Here is a 19,328-nt window from a genome sequence, read left to right on the forward strand (position 1 = left end):
AACTTTATGCTCTGTTGCAAATGATCAGCTGAAATTGATGGACGAGAACAAATTTGACATCTTGATATTGATCGATCTTATTACTGCTTTCTATGCAGTTGTGTACGAACTACTACTTAATGATTTACAGAATTTACGGCCCATTGGTATTGAAGTTGAAGCTTTTGAGTAGCTAGATTACATGGTTGACAGAAACTACTTTGTACGAATGGACCATTCAGTAGAGGAATACCCCATGGTATTGTACTAGGTTCAATCTTATTTTATATCTATAATAATTTAATGTTATTGCTCTTGAAACATTTTATTTTGATTGTTCATTACCTCTATTTCTTAGTTTCCTTCCCTCACTGAGCTAAATTTCCCTGTCGGAGCCCTTGGGGTTTTAGCATTTTGCTTTTCCAATTAGGGTTGTAACTTGTAATCATAATCACAACCATGATGATGATGATGATGATGATAATATAGATCTTTCAAAAGTGTTACAGATAAAAGTGAAGTTTTAACTATTTACAGGCGATACACAATTTAAATGACATTGAAGATACCAGTGAAACTAAACCACACTCCTGCTAGTGTTAAGGAATATGACAAAATTAAATCTCAATGAAAATAAAACAGTTTATGGTGGTAGAAAATTAAAACTTAAAACTTGGGTGACAATCTAGTCCCGAAATCTAGCAGAGTTTGTGTATCACTTGACTACTTCTGTTCTCAAAATTATGTAGTAAACCTCGCTAGATATCACCTTAGAAACATTGCCTTTGTAAAGACGTACGTTAAGGGATATTCTGTAAAGAAACTTGCAATTAGCTATGCTTTCACCAAGATTGACTAGTTAACACAATTACAATCGACTAAATAGATTACTAAAGGAATTAAAAATCAATAAATAGAACAAGCTTGAAAAAGGGGTTCCACCCTTATAATCCCTAATTACAGTGTTTGCATATTGAAGCTAGAATAGTGTTCAAGATATGTGCAATGACTAAAGTTACCAGAACCAACCGTCCATAACATTGAGAACTAATTCACATCGAGCAGTCAAGGAATCTTGACACGAGAATAGTTGCATAATGTACTTACCTCAAATGTAGGTTGTAGACTGTTTCAAACTCCTAGACATCTGAAAGACTTCATTCATTTCAGATTGCCCAGAACTCGTCTCTGGACGAGGTTCATTGCTCAAGTCATAACCCCAGGAATGAAAGACAATGGTTTTAAGAAACCAACTGCTTTAACAATGTGGATTTGACAACCCGGAATATGCCGTGGGATATTAGATACCCATTAATATATACAACAAACAAATCCTATAGATCCTGTAGGGCACAGGGCTTCCATGTGTCAATTCTATGAAATTTTTTGATTGATCAACCACCGAGCTTCAGACCTGGCATTTCTGTAGTCTGTTCCATGGCGCTTTAGCCTGCACCTTTCAAACAGTTTCTTGATTGCTTCTCAGACCATACCTGAAACTACAGCTCATACCCGACTGGTGTTACACTTGTAACTGTACAGGATGTCCAATTTTTGTCTCGTCATAGGCAAGCAGTTTTAGACAATTTAAAGTTTGCCAACTCAAAATATTGTACATTCTTTATGTTCTCGGCGAGCCATTCAAGCTACGAGGTAGTTTAATAGTTCTGCAAATAATTGTGGCCATTTCCTTTTGCCAAATACCTCTTACACTAGACCAGGAGGAGTCAGACCTGTGGTCAACCTCATAAATCTTTGTAGTTTTATTAATTTAATTTCTATGCCAAACTATTTTTAAGATTTTTCTTTTACTGACAAGTTTGTACTCCCAGCAACTACTGTAGAATGTATGTCGTATATTTTTTTTTCAAACAGCTGTCACCCCAGAACTAGATAGTACAAGTAACTGAAAGAGTGGCATGTATCCACCATAATCATATGGCCGTTTAAAATTTTTTTTTAAAATCTAACATGGCTTCAATAAAAAACTAACAGCATTTAAACAAAGTGTCAAAGGCATGAATGAAAACACTTGAGGGGGACTACTCCTTTTCTAAACAGCGATGTTAGAGTTTTAAGAACGATTGCTTAAACAATCAACCGAATTTGTAAATTTCGATAGTTTGTCATTGGTCAGTAGCAGTTCATAATGTCAGAATTATTCAGTTATGACTAATATTCAATACAGTTACCAGTAAGCAAGAAAAATTCTTCCACTTTTGAGAACTGCAACATCAAATATTCTCTTAATTTGATTATTTTAATAATTAAAGTTGTCAATAGCATAATCATTAGTTAGTATTAAAGCGATGTTAAATTTACACTTTATAATTCAACCAAAGCCTGGTAGTGTGAAAACCGGGGAATTTCAGTAAAAAAAACATTGTTAGTCAATATTTATATTTACGCTCAAATTGGCAAAAAAAAAAAGAAAAAATACTATTGCAAATTAAAGTCAATACAATAACATGTTAGAAGAGCTTAGTACAGTATGCAATTACCTAAAACTAAATGCTAGCTGATACAGAATTTACATAATTCTAAAACTACTAGATACAGAACAATTTGTGTTATTTACATAGTTTGGTAGCCAAGAAAAAAAATTATGGTCACAGACAATCACAGCCAACAAGTTTAGGCAAAACCTTTCTGGAAATAAAAATTAAGTTTTTAACACCATTTAAGCATTATTCAGTAACCATATAAGGAAAACAAATTTCTGGAAATAAGAAAATTAAGCATTGAACTCAAGCATTATTCAGTAACCATAAAGTCAATCTAATTTTCTGGATGTAAAATAAAGCTTTGAACACTAAAATTTAGGAACCGTAAAAAATAATTCAATTTTCTGGAAATAAAATTAAGCTTTGAACACTAATAAGTATTAATAAGTAACCATATAAAGTAAATTTGAGTCTGGAAATAAACTTAATCTTTTGAACACTAAGCACTATTTAGTAACCATACTCCCACTTTCAGGGAATACAAAAACAGCTTTGAACACTAAGCATTTAGTAACCTTATAAAGTACATACTACACGGGGTTATCTAGAACCAAACTTGATCATCACTACTGAATTTGTCCTCTCAAGTAAATCAAACAATTGCAAAGCTGGCAAGTATCTTAAAAAAACAAATAAAGTCATTTACACTTTTTAGGCATAAAAAAAAAATCAGCATTGCAAACCAAGTAGTAAATCAAAGGTTAAGCACAAAAAATAGAAAAATTCTACATTAAAATTCATAATCCACTACAAAGGTAAATACATCTTATTCTGGATTTGTGTATTTTCAAAAGCAATTTCACATGCCTCTCAAAGTTGAAAGATTAATTTAAATGCTTAAGCATGACATACAAAAGTTTGTACACTACAAAGTATTTGCATTACAAAATTACACAAAGCATAAATCTAAATCTATGCACTGCTCAAGTGAAGGAAATTTTCTACCACATTTATAAATTGTAGTTTAATAATACATTATAATTTTGTAAAATTTACAGAATAGTCATAAAACTATCTTCTATTTAGATGAAACGCCAGTATGACTGGCTCACTTGGTGGCAAAACTAATATATTGTCTATGCAAGCCTCCATGGGAGATATTTTCGAACAAGCGTTTTCGAGTTGCCGCCGTGAGAGCTCAAAGCTAAGCAAGTGTCGAGTTCCGGTACGGAATGCGACTGCTGCTGCTGATGGCAATGTTGTAAGTTGAACTGCCAGAGACCTGGTGATGTTTAGGAGTATAGTATATAAGACTGACTCCTTCAGATTTGACTTCGTCTAAAAGCCGCCAAGATCCACCAGGTTGCGCGTCCCTTCACAAGAATTTTTAAAGTTATACCACGAAAGACTAGATGTGAATGAGGATCTCACGTTGGTGGCCGCCAAAGCTGTTGAGCCATGTTCAGCAAGAAGGACCGTCTTCAACAGGGACATAAAGATTGGATGTCTGTTCTTTCCCTGAAATTCGATTAGTTTCGAATGCTTGACCATTTTGGGCAGCACTAAGATCCCTGATGGTTTCATTGCAAGCCTAGATAACTGGACTGCACTTGTGTAATCCTTTAAACTTTACCGCCAAGGTCCTGAAGAAACTATTTCTGTTTGGGGATTCCTATCAGCTGCTCTTCGGTGAACCCCGAACTTTCTTCTGCAGGTAAAGATGCACACGTAGTGTTCATCTAATGTACTCAGCTGAGTACAAGATATCTCGTTGAAGAATTCGGCCGGCCTGACAGCTGGCTCAAAAACAGTCAAGGTCCGGCATCGAGCTTTGCATTCACATCTGTAAACCAAAGTACTAAAATTAATCCAAAGAGAACATTGGTATAAAATTTTACTGAAAATGAACTATCATTGATATTTTCAAAAGTTTAGAATCTATTAGTCAATGTTTAGAGAGAAAGAACTATTTATTTAATGTAACTCCTCCAATGTTGGATTTTTGTCTTAAAGGCAAGCACTGAATTGAGTAAATTCTGAGCTAATACAGATTTACAGAATCAATGTCAGTGTTGGGTCTTAACTAACATTTTATCAAAGTGATTCTAAAAATACTAATGGATAATTTAGCTACCTCTGAAGCCCAGTAATCCGCTCAAAATTTTACCACTTTGTCAACACTGATACCCACCATTTAGTCCTGTCATTGGTAATGACATCTGTAATGAGAGATCATGCAATTCTACTGTTAGTTGCGTAATACCATATGGAGAAGGCTAGGTGGGACTGGGTAATTTATTAATTTTAAGAGAAAGTAACAGTAATACCTTGGGATAATTTTAGCATATTCCCATTGACAAGGAGGGAACTGGAAGAATTTCCCCTTATTCGAATAAGGGGTAACAAAATTTGGTAAATGTACAATACTTATATTTCTAGCCAAATACATGAACCATATAATTTCCCTACTTGGTATCTTTTGTTTTATGCATTTCTGACCATTATTGGCGCAAACTAACCGGTCACGAGTTTTTGGATCCCCTTATATGAAAAAAATTCTGGGTACCCCGTGGAAAACTTGGATTTTTGAGTAGGGAAATTTGAAAAGGAATTTGCAGCAATAATAATGGTCAAATGCAAAATAAACAAGATGGCTTTGAAAAATATATGGTTCATGTAAATGATTAAAAACAGGCCAATACGTGATTATCACTTGAGAAATTCAATAATTCATAAAATGGAACAGGACCTAACAAACCCAACTAATCTACTAGTTCCCAGGTCACAACCACTAACCAGGGGGCAAGCCCCCAGGAACCCCATTCCCAGGACACAAACTTTCCCAAAAGTCAACTGCTAGCCGGACTCTTCACCCCCTTCCCAAGTTACTGTAAATCACAAATCCTTACATTATGACAGTATCAAACAAATCCTTACATTATGGAAAAATAAATAAAAATAATCTGTTTTGTCTTGGCAATCTTTACAGCAGCTTTGCAGTAAAAAGGTACTAGTCTTCCCGAAAAAGTCAAAATTGGATCTTTGAGGAATTCAGTGGTTATCTTAATTTCACAGTAACAATACCAATACACTGAATGGAGAGCATTTACATCATAATTGCAGTCAAATGAAATTACGCTATTTCGAAATAGATTTATGTACTTCCCTTAGGTTTCCTCTTGGAGACAATGAGACTGTGGTTCAGTTGAACTGAAGCGATTGAAACAAAATGGCTGTTGTAAATCATCCGGGAACTTATGAAGTACTTATAAGCTTTGTTAAAAAAAAACCACATGACAAATGCATCATTGTAAACCAAGGGAATATTGCATGCGCAATAAGTCCCCTTCTGACCCATGAGACTAGATGTAAACAAGGGACTTTAATGGAAAAACACTTCCACATTTTAATCGACCGATACTAAGTTATGCCAAACCCCTATTGAACAGAACACTAAAGCCAGCACTCGTCCGTTTCTTATAGAGACTTCCAGTCGCTAGCATTTAAGTATATTTAGCAAAAATTTAGTTTACCAAAGGCGTTAACTACAGAACTAATTTGTGCAGTGCCTACTTTCTCTTAGTAAGGGTAGAAGAGACGAGCTATGGTTTGTAGCTCTTCTAGGAGACTCATAAATCAAATTGTTCTTAGTCTTGGGTAGTGCCATAACCTCTATTATTGTCATCCACTGTCTTGGGTTAGAGTTCTTGTTTGACGGTACACTGGTAAACTATTAGATCCTATTTTTCTTTAAAATTAATGGTTTATATAGGACATTTACTTTGTTATTGTTCTTAAAATGTTTTAATTTTACTAGTTTCCTTTCCTCTGGGCTATTTTTCCTGTTGGAGCCCTTACGCTTATAGCATCCTGTTTTAAGGGTTGTACCTTAAAAAATCTAGAAACTGCTTAACTTTTATAATAATCCTGAAGCAAAGCAGACTGCACAAACAATGAAATTTTAGAACAAAATTACCTGTAGAAAAATCTAAATACAGTGTTAATTAGAATTTAACATTTCCACCATAAATAAAACCGTTAACCTAGACTACTTCCCAAGTGACAGGTTGAAACTTGGAACGTTAGGTGATCGAAAAAATTAATAAGTATTAAATTCGATTCGTAAATTAACCCAAAATCAAGACTCACTAAATACATCCACCTATCCTAACCTTAAAGTTCCCAGCAGTAGACCAAATAGAAAATGTTACAATATAAGAATCTTTTTGTCTTAAAATGGGACCCCAACATACCTTTCGCCAGATGGCCATAAAGGGAGCGTGGTAAATAAAAGATACTTTTAATTTCTAGCCAAATACATGAACCATAGTTTTCCTACTCGCTATCTTGTGTTTTATGCATTTCTGACCATGATTACCGGGGCAAACCACCCGTTCATGAGTTTTTGGACCCCCTTATGTAAAGACAATTATGGGAGACCCCAGTGGGAAACTTGTTTCTTTGGTGGAGAAAAAAATTGCGATTTGCAGCAATAATAATGGTCCGAAATGGAAAATAAAGCCAAAAAAACAGTTGGAAAAATATACGGTTCATGCAAATGGTTGAAAATACGCCAAAACGTGATTATTCAACTTTTGAGATTTGTTAAAGGGTACAGAACCTAACAAACCCACCTAACCTAACCTAGTAGTTCCCAGGTCACAACCCCTAGCCGGGGGGCAATCCCCCCGGACCCCACTTCACAGGTCACAACCCCTAGCCGGGGGGCAATCCCCCCGGACCCCACTTCACAGGTCACAACCCCTGGCCGGGGGCAAGCCCCCTGGACCCCCTTCCCAGGTCACAAACCATAGCCGGACACCCCCTTCCCGGGTCACAAACTAAAGTAAATAACAAGTAAATAACAAGTATATCCTTAGATTATGAGTAAGTAAAACAAATAAATACTTCATTATGATAAAGTAAATCTACTAATAGCTTACTTTATGATTGACAGTCTCCCTATTCGTTTTCTTGGCTCTCATTACAAAAGTTTTGCAGTAGAAAATGTGCTAGCCTTCCCTGAAAATACAGTCAGATCGGACCTTTGAGGCCTTATTTCGCAGTTATGCTTTAATTTCACACGAGTAACAGGTTTACACTGAACTTAGAGAATTTCCATCATAATCAATTGCCGACAAACTTAAATTACACTAATTTCGAAATAAATTAATGTACTTCCCTTAAGTTCACCCTTCCAGACATCTTTACGAGATGGTGGTTAACTTGAATGATGACAAAGGTAGCTGTTCTAGAACAACCTCCTAGAACTTTTGAGTAATATTAAGCTGTTAATTGGTTGAAAAAAAAAAAAAAAAAGAAAAAAAAAAAAAAAAAACACTTAACACTTTACATAGGTCATTGTAAATGCACAGAAAGCTCCGCAATCCAAGGAAAAAACGAATGCTCAGTAATTCCCCTTGTCTCAAGTGTATACAAAGGATGAGAGAAAGTCGCATATAAATAGACTAATAAGCAAATTATGCCCCAGCCCCCATTAAACAAAAAAAATAAACTAGCCAACACTTTCCCATTTCTAATTGCGAATTTAATTTTGGCTAGCAATCAAACTAAAAAAGAAAAAAAATTCGCAAGGACAACCTTGTTACTTACAAACTACTCAGATCAGAAAGGACTTTAGAAATAGAATGCCGAACCACTCTGTATTGCCAGGCTAAGTCTTTCAAACTGGCGGAAAAAGATATACGATCTAAACCAAACATTTGACTGATTTAGAGATCAAAACTATGACCGATTCTAGTATTTACTCTTCACCATTAACACAAGACCTCACAAACTAGACAAGACATCACGAATCTTATAAAGTATATACCACTCACCGTTTCAGGTTTATCGTCTAACGTCTTCGCCAACGCCACTTCAACAGCTAACTAAACTTAGCAATTAAGCATGTCTTCAGTCTTGCCTTCACCTCAGACGTAACAAGGATGATAAAACAACGAAGAAGACATCTACAGTTGAAGTTCTGTTTTAGCGTCCTTGTATAAGCAGTGGCGCCATCTACACTAAAAAATCAAAACCACTCGTCTTTCATGACCGCTGTAAAGTCACAAATTTCTATCGATTTACAATTTCATAAAACTTAACGTTGCAAGATTAGTCACTGCGTAGATAAAATATGCAATAATCATACTTGAATATACTTTGACTAAAAAAAGAAAAATCAAAGAGAGAGAGAGAGAGAGAGAGAGAGAGAGAGAGAGAGAGAGAGAGAGAGAGAGAGAGAGAGAGAGAGAGAGAGAGAGAGAGAGAGAGAATTAATATAGCAATATCCTTTTTTTCTAGCCACATAACATCCTTCATGATAATCCATGGTATACCAAGTTACATCCATGTTAAAACCATTGTTTCGATGCTTGGATCAAAGTGAAAATACGAGGAGGAAATATTACAAAACATCTGTAATGTTATTAATTTGAAATATTGAAATAATCAGGTACTCACAAATGTATTATAGTAGCTGTATTATTCTAAGAATATGATTTAAAAAACGCGTTCTTACTGTAAAGGTGTTGTCAAATCGTATGGATTAACGATGATAGAGATATTATCTTTAAATTATATAGGTTTACGAAATGAATTAAGAATGATAATTATAGAGAATTGATACACATCGTGTCGACGTGTAAATAGTTACAGATGGTTTCAAGTTATTGGAGCCAAGATGCACCTCACTGTACACTTGAAAAATTTGCCGTAACACGGTAAAAATCCTGGAATAAATGTTGCCAGGCATTTGCCGTTTTAAAAACGGATATATTGACGTAAAGTAGTGATATTACAGTCACCAACCCATAAAAGATAATAGCAAAGTAGGGTAAAATTATAGTCGCCTGTATTTTATTGAAATACGGTTGAGAACAGTATATTTTTAAGGATAATTTCCGATTAAAATTACGATTTTTTAACAGTATACATTCTAGAGCTTTCACATGTGTGGCCCAAGACATATACAAGCTTCCACCAGGCATCCGAAAGACGGCTGATATTAAAGCTTTCAAGAAGTTGAAGACTTTCTTGTTTTCAAAGTGCTTCAACAATGTGGATTTGACAATAAACACAGAATACTTTCTTTGATACTTCAAATACCTTAGGCTGTACTGTATACCACAAACAGATCTTGTAGTCCTGTAGAATACAGAGTTTTTGTGTGATGGGACCAGGAAAACCGCCCTTCAAATTTTAGATAAGAAATTTTTAAAGGTAAAGGTAATGGTGTCTGATTCAGTTCCAGTTTCACCAGAATAGATACTCACCAGAACGTCAGCCTGACAAGCCCAAACCCCCACTGTGGTGTCCAACCGCAGCAGTAGCCTCCCTAGTAAACAGCTTAAAATCACGGTCGCGGGTTGGGATCGATCTGCTGCCATGCAAATACTAGGCAAACACGTTACCACTATACTAGCCATGAGGCTAAATTAATCACGGACCTTCACCAGATCCAGAATTTCTGTAGTCTCTTTTCATTGGAATTTTAGCCAGCTGGTGTTTAAAAATCATCCTCGATTGCCTGGTTAGAATAATTGGTTTCCAATACACTATTATTCAATGGATATTAATAATTAAGTGTGCAAGTATCTGGCTTAAGTTTATCCAACCTTGCTTCATGAACGTAACCTCCAAAGTCCCCCATTTATTTGTTTATTTGTTTTACTGCTGATTACAGAATATATTTTTTTTTCTTCAAAAGTTTGTTTTATTTTCTATTGTATTTCCCTTTAAACAACTAACATCTTTTTTCCATTCATTGTGAAGTGATTATAGAATAATTTTCATGAAATTTGTTTTATATCACTTTTTATAACGCACTACGATTTCACCAGTAAAAAAAGCTTTATATTCATTGAAGTGACTACACATTAAATAACTTTATATCACTGAAGTGACTATGTTATTCTGTAGTAACTCCACGATGTATAACGGTCGAAAAATATAAAACTACTCGTATCTCCTAGTTTAACCCGTCCATAAAACTTGAAAAATATGTATTTCCGACGATTAACGGCGTCAAAACCGTTCAAAATACATTTAAACACAACAAAAGCAATTCGTAAAGAGAAATGTTCACGTGTTTTGGATGCAATCAATGTGGACATCTTTCTTAAATACGTATCAAAGACGTTTCAAATGTGTAGGAACTGTGGAGGTAGAAGATTGGCTAAGGGAAAGTCACACGTCAGTAAAAACAGATGTGATTGGAGTTTGAAATAGGTACCAGTACCAATGATTCAGAAAAATGGGACATAGAAAAGAGGAAATATAAGTTTGGACAGGAGAACCACTTTACTAATATTGTGCTACAATAAAGTATAACCCAATAGGTGACAAGAAAGAAATATCAGGTGTCATAATACAACACGGAAATAAATTCGAATTTTAATCCGCCATCTGTTAATATGCATGTAATTAATCATTATTAATTATTGCAGATAAAATAATATCGATACTGCGTTATAAAATATTTATAAAATAAGATATCCATCAGTGTGATATGTTTGTAGAATATGAACTACAGCTACGTGATCGGCTCATATATTTCTTTTTCTTTTGTTACTGTTAAAATTCTAGTTTTCTGTGACTATTATTTGACAGAAAACGGGAATTTCGTTTTGAACAGTAGCTAACACATAAATAAATTCGTTCGTGTTATGTAACAAGGCACTCTTCACAGAGAATTAATATCTATAATCTGGCTTATAGTGAGCTAACAACGTATTTGTTGAGAACATGAATATATTTCGGGTAAATATGGGGTTTTTAGTTCTATGGCTGAGTTCTAACTCTTTGCTATGGTTGAGTTTCAACTCTGCTTTTAGAATATTGGGATGTGTTCTATAGGCCTACAATATATTACAAATTTGTATAAATTTGTGTTTTCATCATTGATTTTACGATTTTACCTCGGTAAAACGGACAGCACCGAAATTAGTCATGTTTATTTTTCATTATCATTTGATTTAATACCTATGAGAAAAGGAAAACAAAATGTAAAACAACAAAAATGGTGAATTTGCTTTCTTTTCGATCATAAAAATATCTGGCAAAGATGTTTCCCACTGGTACTATTGCTACAAACAGGTGTATCTACGTCTCTTTTCTGGTATTTTATTGAGAACAGATTTTAATTTTGTAGAAATATTAGTTGATTTATTTTGGTGAGTAAATTACTTCTGAAATTTCATATTGCACAGTTCTGAAGTCAATTCAAGAGCTTATAAATTTTTTGCTTACATTAGATGATTAAATTCTATTGATGTTGTTGTTGTTGTTGTTGTTATTATTATTATTATTATTATTATTATTATTATTACTAGCTATACTACAACCCTAGTTGGAAAAGGAGGAGGCTATAAGCCCAAGGACCCCAATAGTGAAAATAACCCAGTGAGGAAAGAAAATACCGAAATGTTTCTTCTAAAACTTTCCAAGAATTGGCGCTTAAAACTCCTTTTCATGATAAGAAGCTTATTTTGGAGCATAAGAAGATTTATGGCGTTGGATAGCTTAGTCGAAAGAGAACTAAAGTAAAAGATGAAAATATGTAACAACCCTTGGCTGTGTGGTCAGGACGCCGTAAAACATTTTCTACTGTTGCCATATGTATGTTTTCTTGACTCTTATAACCTTCTATCTCGCTTTCCAGATAGAGTTAAAACGCTCTTCGGATAAGGGGCCAGGTTGAAGCCATCTACAGTATTTTATTATAATTATTATTATTATTATTATTATTATTATTATTATTATTATTATTATTGTAATAATAATAATAATAATAATAATAATAATAATAATGATAATAATGATAATAATAACTATTATTATTATTATCATCATTACTTGCAAAGCTACAACCCTAATTGGAAAAGCAGGATTCTATAAACCCAAGTGCTCCAACGGGGAAAATAGCCCAATGAGGAAAGTAAATAAAGAAACAAATAAAAGATTTAAGAAGTATTGAACAATTAGATAAACTATTTTAAAAACCGTAATAACATCAAAACAGATATTTCATATGTAAACTATAAAAAGACTTATGTAAGCCTGTTCAACATATAAACATTGGTTGCAAGTTTGAACTTTTGAAGTTCAAGATGTAAAGTTGCACAAATCTTTTGAAAAAGGAGCAAGGGTTAAAATTTAACTAAAAAGTTTTAATCTTTTAAAATTTAATCGCTGCTTCCTACCAGCTGTCTCCACATCTTGTTACTTTATATATATATATATATATATATATATATATATATATATATATATATATATATATATATATATTGGTTCTTCTGCATCTGAGCATCACGTTTTCCTGTGATTTTTACGCATATATATATATATATATATATATATATATATATATATATATATATATATATATATATATATATATATATGCACACACACACACATATATATATATATATATATATATATATATATATATATATATATATGGCATTGCTAGTACACTGTAGAACAAAAGCCTCAGACATATCCTTCCACTTGCGTCTGTTTATGGTCTTTCATTACCAGTTCACACCCGCAAACTTTCATAGTTCGTCAATGCATCGTCTTCTCTTCCTTCCCCTCTTCCTCTTGCAATCTCTAGGGAGCCATTCTGTTATTCTTAAAGTGCACATATTGTTTGTCATTCTCAATATATGTTTATATATTGTGTATATTTGTGTTTGTGTGTGTGAACACAATGTCCTCGTCTGTGCTTTTCATGTTAGGAATCTATATATACATTTTTTTTCAAGTATTTCTCAGAAGATCAAAAAATGGTTATGCATGTCTCTTCCATTTATATTTCACAGCTGACGGCTATGCAGTGTCTTCAGGAGGACGGAAATTACAATGTTGTTTTCAACATTGTAATTTATATAGTGTAGATATGTTAGCAAAAATATGAGATCGCTAGGTATGCGATATAACTTATGATTTTTGACACCATTTCTGGATCACAAAATGTTATATATAATTCTTTCCTAAGGTGAAGAAACATCTCTCGGGTTTTAAATAATAGATGGAATAAAATACCGATAACTTTTTAGTATTCCTGAAAAATATATATGTTTAATAAAAGAAATGTTAAAAAAATCTGAACACCGTAAACATTGCCAGGTTCTTTAACATAAATTGTCCAACGAAGGATATATATACACACACACACACACACACACACATATAAATATATATATATATATATATAATATATATATATATATATATATATATATATATATATATATATATATATATATATATATATATATATATATATTAAAGTATCATCACTATCAACCGTTGCTAATCCACTACAGGACAAAGGTCTCAGTTATGTCCTTATATTCTCGTCTATTTATAGTCTTTATAAGCCAGTCTATACACACAGATTTTCTTAGCTCGCCAAGCCATCGTCTTCTCGTCCTTTCCCTACTTCGTTTAAATTTCTAGAGATTCATTCTGTTATTCATTTTGTCCATCTCATTATATGTCTTACCTGCATTCATTTCTTTTTCTTACTAGTTAGAATATCCTCTACTTTAGTTTGCCCTCGTATTCATGTTGCACTTTTTTCTTTTCTTAGTGTTATTTCCATCATTATTCTTTCCATAGCTTTTTGAGTTGTGACTAACTTATGTTCTAAAGGCTTTATTAAGACTCCAAGTTTTTTATGTATAAGTTAATACTGGTAGTATACTAGAACCATCTGATTAAATACTTTTCTTTTTAGAGAAAGTGGCCTCTTACTTTTTATAATCTCCTTTTGTTTACAAAAAGCTCTCAGTCTCTTGCTTATCCTTCTTTTCATTTTCGGTCTCATGTCCTGGGGAAACTCTCACTGTTTGTCCTAAGCACGTATATTCGTCCATTACCCATATTTGTTGTCTCACTCCATTTTCATTAAACATTATCATAGTTTTATTCATATTCATTTTCAGTCCAACATTTCTGCTTTCTCTATTCAAATCTTTTATCATCTTTTGCAATTCCTCCCATGATCAACTGTTATCATTATTATTATTATTAATAATACTACTACTTTCTAAGCTACAACCCTAGTTGCAAAAGCAGGATGCTATAAGCCCAGGGGCTCCAACAGGGAAAATAGCCCAGTCAGGAAAGGAAACAGTAACAACATTAAAATATATATATTTCCTTTATACACTATAAAAACTTTAATAAAAACAAGAGGAAGAGGAATTACATAGAATAGTGTGCCTGCGTGTACCCACAAGCAAGAGAACTCTACCCCAAGATAGTGGAAGAACTCTGTCATCTGTGTGTGCATTTGTGTGTAACCTCTTCTGTATAGAAAATTAATAATGGGAAAATAAAAGCAGTTCATCATTATACCCTAAATGGAGAGGAAATGTTCAGGAGCACCGTAATCCTTCTGAAGTTAATATAGGGTATTAAATCGATCTTAAGCTTAAGAGATACCGAAATGACAAAGCACATCTCTATATCTTCTGACTGGGGATAGCAGGCTTAAAACAGGGATATATGCAATGGATCCGGATAGTAGGCTTAAACTAGATATCTGCAGAGGATACATATGCTGCATATACTGTCTATATATAAGTAAAAATACACACGCACATACACACACATATGAATATATATATATATATATATATATATATATATATATATATATATGTGTATATATATACATACATATCTATCTATATATATATATATATATATATATATATATATATATATATATATATATATATATATGTATATTTATATATACAGTATATATATATATATATATATATATATATATATATATATATATATATATATCTTTGAAGTTCATGTAGCAGTAGCCAAAATATATGTATGTCAGTTACATAAGCTATGATTTAGAAATCAATGAATGATTTATTTACCAGAGAATAACCAGAAGACGTCAGTGATAATGCGAAATCGCAGAGAGAGAGAGAGAGAGAGAGAGAGAGAGAGAGAGAGAGAGAGAGAGAGAGAGATTAATCTCATTCAACAGAAGTCAGCAACACCATAACAACACTCCTTAATTAATGTCTCATGTTTACCCATAATGCTAAATCTGAAATGAGTCGGACAAAATCAACTTGAAATTATCATCTGTAGTTACAAAATCATTTGAATAAAGGTACAGGCATTAAATTTTGATCGTGGTTCATTTTTTATGCTACTTATCAAAAAATTAACATAAGCAAAAATAACATTTGTTTCACATTTCGGTTCTTAACAAAGAAATTAACATTATTTTAAAGAGAACTAAATATAACTATTGGCTGTCTAGCTAGTCAACAAAATATTGCTGGTGATTAAAATTATGCTTATATTTTGTAAATGCAGACGGATCAAAATTAATATTTGATAGGTTACTTAGAAATGAAACTATAAGAGAGATTACTCGAGTGCCATATGTGGATGAGATCAGGGTGAGGGGTAGATGGAGACGGTGTGGTCATGCTCTTCGCACTCCCCAAGAGAGATTAGTTCATCAAACTTTCAACTGGGCTCCTCAAGGCACTAGAAGAGTTGGAAGACCCATGCATACACGGTTGAGGACTATGAAGCGTGAAGTAGGAGATGATGAATTGCGAAGTATTAATTTAAAAGTTTAAGATAGAGACAACTGGCGAAATCTAACAAAGGCACTTTGCGTCAATAGGCGTAGGAGGAGATGATGATGATGATGATGATGACGTTACTTCTAACGTGTTTTTAACCCATTTCAGGTTAAAATTATATTCTTTAAGTGTAACATCATATTTAACTAGAAACCTACCCCTTACGTTGCAAAGTCAAGAGGGATAATGGCCCTCCTTGATTAAGTGCTGTCATATCTCAATGAAATTCATGTTTTGTTCACCAAAATATGGCTTTCATTCCCCCAGCACCGAAATATTATGTTGTTCTCTTTCATGAATGCATACAGGTGTATTTACCATCATTAATATTCAACACGCACATATATACAAATATATATATATATATATATATATATATATATATATATATATATATATATATATAATATATATATATATATATATATATATATATATATGTCCCTTTCTCTAAATAGAAAAGTATTTAATTAGATAGTCGTACCAGTATTAACTTATGCATCAGAAACTTGGAGCCTTACTTAAGCCTTAGAACATATTCTAGTAACAACTCAAAGAGCTAGGGAAAGAATAATGATGGGGTTAACGCTAAGAGACAGAACAAGAGTAACATGGATACGAGAGCAAACTAAAGTAGAGGATATTCAAACACTATGTAAGAAAAATAATTGGACATGGGTAGGATATATAATGAGTATGATATATAACGTATGGACATTAAGAAGAAGAGAATGGGCTCCTAGAGATTACTAAAGAGGCAAGAGAAGGAAGAGAAGACGATGGGTGGACGAACTACGAAAATTTGCGGGTATAAACTTGCATAGAAAGACCATAAAGAGACGCAGGTGGAAGGAAATGTCTGAGGCCATTGTTCTGCAGTGACTAGTAACAGCTGGTGATGATATATAAAGATGAAAATTTAAGATCAATTTTTAATACACAAATAGTTTTTCACAAGGCTTCACAGAACTTCATAACCGATCTTACATGGCCTCCACGTTTTATTTGAAGGTTACGATTCTATTTTTTGCATTCAGATTCACGTCATCAATTCTTTAGGAAGGCCATGCCTTTTTCAAAGCACACTAATTTGTAAAGCTTACACGCTCCCTCAAAAATTAGGTTTGCATCTGCATTGATCTCGGACTTGATTCTATTATGAGCGCCGCTTTTCCTTATGACAAATAGTGGTCTCGATGCTCCAGCACTTTCTCTGCAATGAATCAGTTTCTGTACTCCTATCCATAATGTTTGCATTCTTTCTCTGATAAGGATTCCCGATAACTCCTAATCAATCAATCAATCAATCAATCTTTCTCCGAGGCAGCAGAATTCACCGTTGGCCCACGACTGTGGTGAAGTGCTCTTTTAGATGTTCCAGTTTAGTTTGGGTGACTGTGTATGTATATATATATATATATATATATATATATATATATATATATATATATATATATATATATATAAGAATACAATGAACCATATTAGACTATATTTGCATGTTTTTGTATGTTAGTCTTAATTCAGTTTTCGGTGCTTTACGTATACTATTAGTTTAGAAATATATAGGTTTAAGGGCAAGAATGAGTTTGAATATCCTTTATGTTCATGAGTCCAATTTGTCAAAATAAATAAAGGGGAAAGTTTGTGCTGAAGAGACTTGTCAGCAAGATAGATTGGAGTGTTGGGTTTGCTTTTGCAGGGAGTGATGCCCCTCATTGATATCACAAGATCCTCGATCAGATTAGGCTACTGTACCAACTGTGTGTCGCACGATCGTACATAGTTCATTTTGTGTATATATTATGCTTGTATCTTCGCTCTTCCCTCGCACTAAAATGAACCAGATTAAACATGTCTGCTTTTTTCCTCTGTAACAGTGGCTGTTTTTCAAACATGAAATTTCTTGTTGCTTTGAGCTTTTGTATATAAAGGAGAGTGTTCTATAATAAATTTACTCAGTTGCTTTCAACCTGCCTTTGAGTCACAACCTTCTCTCGGCCCGTCACACTACACTGTTGAAAATTTGCCGTAAAAAACGGTAAAAATCCTGGAATAAATGTTGCCAGGCATTTACCTTTTAAAAAACGGATATATTGACGTTAAGGAGTGATATTAAGGTCACCAACCCGTACAAAGATAATGACAAAGTAGGGTAAAAATTACGGTCGCCTGTATTTCTAAATATACGGCTGAGAACCTTATATTTTTACGGAGAATTTCCGATGAAAAATTCAACAGTGTAGGTTACTGCCATCTAATAAATGTAATGTGCTAAAGACTACACACGGAAAATAATGATATATTTTCAAATGAAGAAACATTTTTGTGTGTGTAATACTAAGTTAAAATTTCAGCTAATATTCGTATTTCGCCACCCCAAAACATGCTTAATTCTGTTACTTTAACTTTTAATTAAAGATATTAACGGAGAAAAAGGCTCAGAAATTCTATCGTATTTTTCACAGAATATTAATTGTTCTTATGGAAATGAGAGAGAAAAAACGTGACATGGGAAAAAAAATGGCAAGGGAAAAACTTAATAACAATAGGAAAGCAATTTCATTCCTCTGAAACAAGAGAAAATGCTAATATATTTTTCCGTGAAGTTATAATACAACTAACATTCTCATTTTTCCTGTCAGAAAATTAGGAAAATTAAAGTTTCTTTGACTTACAAATACTCAGAGGGAACAGAATGTGTTGAAACAAACACAGAAAACGAGAATTATTCATAATTTTTTTTTTTTATTCTGTATCAAGGATGACCTTCGATCAAAGGGATTAACCCGTGATGAAATGTGGGACAGAGGTAGACGGAGAAAGCTGACCAGAAACATCGACCCCCCTTTGAAGTGGGAAAAGATGTTGACAAGGAAGAATTCTACTTTCAGAAAGGGTAAAATCAACTATTACACTGGGTTTTCAATCTAATCTAATGATGTTTGTAGGTCTATAAATCTATTATTTTTCCTATATTTGTTTGTTATTTCTTCAGTCTGGTTTTCGTTTTGTCATACATAGGTACCCGTAGGTGGGACGTTTCTTTACAAGTTCATGGCTTCTGATGTCTGTTTCATTTAATAATAATAATAATAATAATACTCATTATCATCATCATCATCTCCTAGGCCTATTGACGCAAAGGGCCTCGGTTAGATTTCGCCAGTCGTCTCTATCTTGAGCTTTAAAATCAATACTTCTCCATTCATCATCTCCTACTTCTAGCTTCATAGTCTTCAGTCATGTAGGCATG

General features: G+C 33.4%; 1 long non-coding RNA gene across 1 annotated transcript; it reads right to left on the reverse strand.

The window, feature by feature from the left end:
- Nucleotides 1-3,653: 3,653 nt before the first annotated feature.
- On the reverse strand, nucleotides 3,654-8,353 carry LOC137640515 (uncharacterized). Its single transcript, XR_011044378.1, has 2 exons — nucleotides 8,264-8,353; nucleotides 3,654-4,266 (listed from the first exon to the last, which is right to left on the reverse strand). It is a non-coding gene; the product is annotated as an uncharacterized lncRNA (long non-coding RNA).
- Nucleotides 8,354-19,328: the final 10,975 nt, after the last annotated feature.

This window comes from Palaemon carinicauda, chromosome 5 (genome assembly GCF_036898095.1).
Source record: "Palaemon carinicauda isolate YSFRI2023 chromosome 5, ASM3689809v2, whole genome shotgun sequence".
In the NCBI taxonomy this organism is placed as follows: Eukaryota; Metazoa; Arthropoda; class Malacostraca; order Decapoda; family Palaemonidae; genus Palaemon; species Palaemon carinicauda.